General features: G+C 42.5%; 1 long non-coding RNA gene across 1 annotated transcript in view; it reads right to left on the reverse strand.

Annotated features, from left to right (window-relative positions):
- Positions 1-7,086, reverse strand: part of LOC109292062 — a 14,680-nt gene that overhangs the window by 2,695 nt on the left and 4,899 nt on the right. The window contains exon 2 of the long non-coding RNA XR_002096035.1: positions 648-654. This is a non-coding gene — a long non-coding RNA (uncharacterized LOC109292062). The remainder of the gene's footprint in view (positions 1-647; positions 655-7,086) is intronic.

Here is a 7,086-nt window from a genome sequence, read left to right on the forward strand (position 1 = left end):
GTCCAATTCACCTCTAGAAGAGAGTCACACTTTCAGGCTGGGTCCAACTCTATTTTATTGCTTGCAAGCAGGCTGACAGAGGAGCTTGTTGCTCAGATCAGTGCCGACCCTAAACAAAGAGCGCACGTGGCTTTTATTGAGCTAGCATTTTTTTCAGTTGACGTGTTACATTTTGATTGGTCATTTCAAACCAAAACCTGAGCAACTTATAAGACATTCGTAGTGGGCTATCCTGTACCATGTGGGTGGAAAGTTACAGAATGCAGGGGTTGACACTAAAACAAGGAACAAAGAAACATAGAGAAAAGTATCTATTTTCACTACAACCATGATCAATAGACTGCAGCGTGCAGTAAACATGGACTAGCTTACAAAACCTGCTATTCTATCAGGCCTCTCGGGAGAGTTCTCCAAGGACTTGCTTGGCAGGACACCTGGGAGCATCCCTGCAGATGTGAAGGCAGAAAGACTGTAGTTCAAGTGCTTTCTGGAATGTTTGTTATGATTTTAGTGGAGGTTTTGATGCACAGGAGAGGGATTTTCTCACAGATGGCCAGTGACCTCATTGTTATGGTGAGGGTAACATTGGGTGCAGTTAAAGACAAAAGTCACATAATCAGTTTACACAGCACCTCACTTTCCCTCACCCCCTTGCTACTCCCAGCACTGTAAAGATAAAGGATACAGGTAATTGGACACAGTAATCCTTTTAAGATGCATCTGTTCTAATATAATTCCTAACTCCTGGCCAGGTTCCAGGGTTCTGTGTACAGAAAATCACAGGGGCATGTTGCTTGTGGTGCTCTAAAATGCCCGCCAGAGGGAGAGAGAAAGAGGGAGAGCTCCCCCACCCCCCAGGAATTTATCTGGCCAGGTCACCTGATTGACCACCCTGCAGTCTGATGGGACCCCTCCACTGACCTGGAATGTTACCTCTCTTTTCCATTCAGGTGTGTTAACATGTGGCTAATATGAATTAAATATAGTTGAGCTTCAGTACTGAAAATATTTTTAAACACAGATAGCCAAGCTCAACAAATTAGTTTAAAAAGACAAAGACATCACTTAAACAGACATTTTGTCAACCTTGATGAGTAGTCTCACAGCAGTTTCCTCACATAGGAAACCTGCTATGAATGCTTAACTTTTTGTGTTCTACCTATTTTTAGACTAAATTATCTTAATTAGAGTAGCTCTTAATAAATTAATTAACTGCTCTAAAGTGCCTGCAGCATCACATATATTCAGTGTTTTGTGCTTCAAAATGGTGGTGGGGGTGCTTTAACTAAAGCTCATTGAGCAAGATTTAGTTAAAGCACCCCCGCTGCCATTTTGAAATGCAGGGCCACCGAATACACATGACACAGAGGCTGCTGCACACTCCAGCAGACTTGCAGCAGACTAAATTAATCTGATGCGTGCTAATTAGCATGCATCAGAGCAGAGGTCCATCACATGTATTGGTGTCCTACAAAGACTAGTCTAGGAGAAGACAAGAAGTTTCATGGATTTTCCTGAACAATTTTAGGAAAACACTGACTTAAACAAATAGGGGTTGGTCAGAAATAGTTAACTCATACTACCCCAAACTTAGCAAATGAATAGTTTTAACTATGCTAGTAATTCTCTCATACAAAGCCCCTGCTTTAAATATCAGTCAAACCAGTCTCACATTATAGTCTGGGGTCTGATCTCTTGCCTAGGTTAACATAATGGAATGCATTGTGGGTACAGTTTAGAAGGTTAGGTACATTTTAGAAGGTTAGGTACACAGTATTGCATGTCTCTCTGTACAATTTAGGTCAAAGATAAGAATGGCTTTAATACCTATATAATATAATTTACATATACACATATATTTATATGACCTAATATACCCGACTGTAAGAGTTCAGTGGTGTGCCGCCTGGAGCTGAGTTGTCTCTCTGCTGAAATAGTTGTGTTTCGTCCTTTGAAAGATGTTCTGCCACGTCTTGATGTTAGAGAGAGAGTTGCCAAAACACTTTTGGGAGACAAAAGTGTCAGTTAAAGGCTCAAGAGGTCAGCTTATTTTTGCAGGACTCCACCATTCCCATACCCTGCCCTAACCACACCAGATGTTCCGGGCATGTTGTTGTTTGCCTATAGTACTGAGGGTCCAGCCTCAATCTTATGGACTCCTTTGCCGAGGATCCCCCTCTTAAGTTAGCTGCTTGCCCCGTTCTTCCCTGCATGGGTCCCAAGACAGCCACTTCTTAGTTCTAATCCTGCCCTTATCTTTAGGGTTAGGACAGATTTACCCCCTCCTTGGGTGTAATCTCATCTGGGTCTTTGTTCTCCTGTTCCCAGGGCAGTTACCTTCACCCCTCAGGACCAAACTCCTCAACAGAGCAGTCTTCTGTCTCTTTGCTGGCTCTCACCAGGTAAGTTTGGGGGCTGGGGCTTTCCTCTAAGCCCTGGGGTTTGTTCTCTCTCTCCTCGCCATCTTCTTTCTCTCCACCTTGTCTTCCTGACCCAGCTGTTTTTCCTTTAACTTTTTGGCGCAGCTTTTTTTCTCTTCTTTGGCTGTGTTTTTCTCCCTATCTTGGGCTCAAACCTTGCCAGCTGAGTTTGCCATGGCAGCCTTTGATCTGCTGTGGCCCAAGATGGTCCCCTTAATTACTCAGGGCATGGCATATTTCTCACCCCAGCTCACTGTGGTTTTCTTGGCATCTCTAGGTAAGTTTCTTTCCTTTGTTTTGTTCTTTGTGTTCTCATAGCAGGGTGCTTCAGGCATCCTGTCACAATGACATAACATTAAGATAAAGATACATAATTGTGGTTGGCATCATTAGCAACAGGTACCTCCAAAATGTTTATGTCCTTGGTGGGTTTCTGAGCCTAAAAGATTAACGAACCAGCTCTAGAAACAGAAGATTGATAATGAAATATAATATACCCAATACTACACCGTAGATGGACTAGATTCATTTAGATTAGTCTTTTCTCTTTAAAAAAATAATTATATTGTGAACCTGCCTTCACTGTGCTGTAAGCCTGTTTTTTCACCTGCAGCCTCCAGATAGCTGAGAAAAAAAAGGTACACCAATAATAAGAAGAGTGACAAAAAAGCCATGTCACCTAGAACATGGGGGGAAATTAATTTCTTACATTTCTGAAAAATGGACTTAAAGAGCAGGCATTCTGCAATCAGCCATCCTGCCCAGAAGCCTGAGCATATGAATGTGGTTGCAAAGAGGATGAAATAAGAGGGCCAGGAATGACAACATTGTAGCAGCAAAAGAAGCATGTCCAATGCAAGGAGATGCAATGGATGTGGGAGGAAAAGAACAGAAAATCCTGGCTGGGTCACTGGAATGGGAAAAGAATATAAGGAAGTGACTAGGATCCCATGCAGTGCCTGTTCATAAATGAACAGCACCTGCAAGGACTGCGCCTGTCTTTAACTTGGTGCCAGCCCAAGCCCTAAGACATTTTTTACTTACTACCACACATGCCTTTCCCAGCATCCTCAGCAAGTGCTTAATCAAGACACTCCTCCACCACCCACTCCACAACCTGCCAGCTCTTCGGGACTTGGAGTTGTCAGTGGTTTCTAGTAGATGGACAGTTCAAGCAACTTCACGGAGCAAACAATCCCCACTCACTTGACCCCTGTCCAGCCCCATGCCTCATAGATAAGAAGAGATGAGAGGAGAAAGTAAAATAAGAGAAGTGATGGTGTTACTTTAACTTGCCAATTGCTCAAATAATGAGCAAGACCTTATAAAGGGGGCAAAATGCCGTATTTATTGATTACATAAATTAGACATAGAGGTTTGGATACACCACTCATATAGACACACACAACTCATCATGCACAAAACTTACAGAGGCACACACAAACACAAACCAACCATTCCATTCAGACATTATAGCTACCAGCAGCAGTTGTTCAATAATAGCACTGGGTGGCCAGCCCAGACCTTATTGAGAGAAGATGCAGATAGCAGGTAGAGTGGTTATTATGAGTGAAAGATCCTGTAGATAACAGCTTGGAGCAGGGTGAAACAGATGGGTCTGTGCTCAGACAAAACAGTAGTTGATACAGAGACTCACCCAACTTAGCAGTCTCAAAGTTCTCTTTTATAGGGGTGGCATCCTTTGTTTCAGTGCCTTGGGGTTTTTCCATACCCAGCTTCTGTTTTTGCGGTTGTTCTTCATTCATCTTCAGCTTATCTAAGCCTGAGGTCACTTTGGTCATAGCTGGTATCTTAGCCTTGGAGTGTTCTTGCTGCCCGTCTGGCAATATGTGTGCTTCTCTCTTCCTCATTATTCCCTGCTGTGTCTTAGGCCTCAAAGGGATTCTTCAGCCATCCATTAATTAGTTTACTGACTGGTAATTTACAGTTGGCACCTTGTTGCTTAAATAAACAGTTAAAATCTTCTCCCATCTCTATGCCATTCTCTCACCATTCACCCTTTCACATCCACTCATTCAAAAAGGGCAGAGTTCATTCACTTCTGTCAAGCAAAAAGAGTACAAAAATGGAGTTTTCAAGTTACTTACAGGACAAAACTAACATGGTTACATTTCACTACTACTATTAGTTCAGTTCATGCTATAATGGAGGCAACCTACACACTACTGCTACTGAAGTGGCAGGCGTTGTTTGTTTGTTTGCATTTACATGTTTCCACCTGTTTGACAGATAAAAAGCACAGCTAAATCTTGTTAGCAGCTCGTTAATATGACTGCATCATGTCTTTCCCTGCTTGAATGTATTTGTGAGTTTAATACATTCACTATTTGTGTTAAGCACTTTCTGTTGTCCAGTTAATTACGAGGAAATGAGAAGCTGCAGCTATGCCAGGTTTTATCAAAGTATCAGAAAACAATAAGCTCTCTATGTAAGTCAATTCTACTGAACCCCATTCCTGTAAATGAGCATTTGTGGAGATTTACATTTAAATTGATATTTTATTAGCAAAATCAGCCCTGTGCTACAGTAGTCCTTAAAATTGACTAGGCACAATATAACCCATAAAGATTAGCAGCCCTCTCATCTCAGGAGCTTAAAAAAAGCATAACTGCCACTTAAAAAATCTGTAGCATATATCTGAACAGCATGTTCCACTGGAATTCACAAACCACAAAGCACCATATGTATTTGCAGTGGATTACTCTTTGAAATCATCAGGCATGACATTGATGTGAGCACATATGGCATCCCTGATTTCCCTCACTTCCCTTGACCTTATGTCTGTGTTGTTTATCAGGATGCTTTCTATTTGTGTGAATCGGCTAAGGAATCCCTTGGTATCCAGGGTATCTAGAGTCTACTTCTTATGAAAATATTCATCCCTAGTGTCACAGACTGCAGGGAACAGCAAGCCATAATTGTACATACAATGTTTTTAACATTTGCATCAAAATAATTTTGGAGGTAGTGCCATATTCCTTTCAGCCTGTCAAGTGAATGCTCTACCACCACTCTGAACTCCTAAGCATGTAATTTCATTTTCTGTGTGGTACTTTGTTTTCTGAGTAAGACTTCAGAAACCATAGTAGGACAGGATAGATGAAGGTTACCAAAATAACAGTGGACATCTGCAATGTCACAGAGACAATAAGGTCCTAGCTTGTCCAAATAAATGCCAGATTTCCTTAAGCCCTTGGCATTGTGTACCTTGCACTAGTTTCCATCTCGGCGTTGATGAAAGTCACTTTGTGGTCCATTTTGAAGAATGAGGAAACACTACCCTTGGTAATTCATATATACAATGGCTCAGTCATGGGGGTAAACTTTGGTTATGTGTATACCATCAATGGTCCTTGTGTAACTTGGGAACCTCATTCTTTGAAAGTGAGCTATTACTTCAAGCACATTCTTTATGTCCACAACCCACAGGTAAACTGCTTAAATAACAGCATTGCCAACCTACACTAGCAGCAGCCTGACTGTTAATTTGCCAAGACTGAACTATGGATAACTACAGCTCTAGTAAGCAATAGACCTGTAGAAGTCTTAGCTAGCCAGTTTCTATTGAAGAAAAGCAGCCTGCTTCTGTACTAGGATGGGTTTCCTCAATCAGGTACTGTAGTGCTGAAGGTTGGGCAAGCTCTTCACACAGGTCAGTGGAGGTCTGTTTCCTCATGGGGTAGCTCTTGACACACTGCTGGTCATTCTATTTCTGTAAGATGGTATGATACCACCATGCTTTCTAGCTCTTCTGCTTCAGAAATACTGGTGTACATCTAGGGGAGGGCAGTAGTTACAGCATTCATCATACCTGCCAAACCTGTCTTCTGTGCTACATCTTTGTCCACTGAGTACGGTGTCCTTACATGTCACTATAATGCCCCAGAAGCTCCAATATCTCTGATAATTACACTACATGATATACATTAGTGCCCCATGCAGGAGCTGTTCATATGATGGGTCTATGGTATGAGCAAAGAGAAATGAACAGCATGCAGAGCAAGCAAAGCAAAATGCAATGGCAGGCTTCATCCCTTGGGGCTGTAAGAAAGACTGGGATAAAGACCAAATCCTAGATAGGCTCTGCAATATAATAGAGAACTTGTGATACACCCCTGCAAATCCTGGTACTAAATACAAATAATTGCAGTGTAGACATCAATAACAGCATGGAGCAGGTGCATCCTGCAGATAAACACCTGGATGTGCAGGTGGTGTCAAAAGCAGGGCTTTGGCTTCTTCGACCATGGGATGTTCTTCCAAGAAGGATTTCATAGACATTAGGGCTGGAAGGGACCTCGGAAGATCATCAAGTCCAGCCCACCGCCCAAAGGGCAGGAAGTCAGCTGGGGTCATAGGATCCCAGCAAGATAAGCATCCAATTTACTCTTGAAGGTGTTCATTGTAGGTGCTTGAACCACCTCCGATGGCAGGCTATTCCAGACCTTGGGGGCTCGGACAGTAAAGAAATTCTTCCTTATGTCCAGCCTGAAACTGTCTTGCAGGAGTTTATAACCGTTCGACCTCATCATCCCTTGGGGCACTCTGGTGAACAAATGTTTCCGCAGAAATTGGTGGTCGCCCCAACAAATTTATAGGTGGCCATCAGATCACCCCTGAGCCTGCGTTTTCCAGGCTAAAGAGC

This window comes from Gavialis gangeticus, unplaced genomic scaffold, assembly GCF_001723915.1.
Source record: "Gavialis gangeticus isolate Ggan-Ray unplaced genomic scaffold, GavGan_comp1, whole genome shotgun sequence".
Classification (NCBI taxonomy): Eukaryota; Metazoa; Chordata; order Crocodylia; family Gavialidae; genus Gavialis; species Gavialis gangeticus.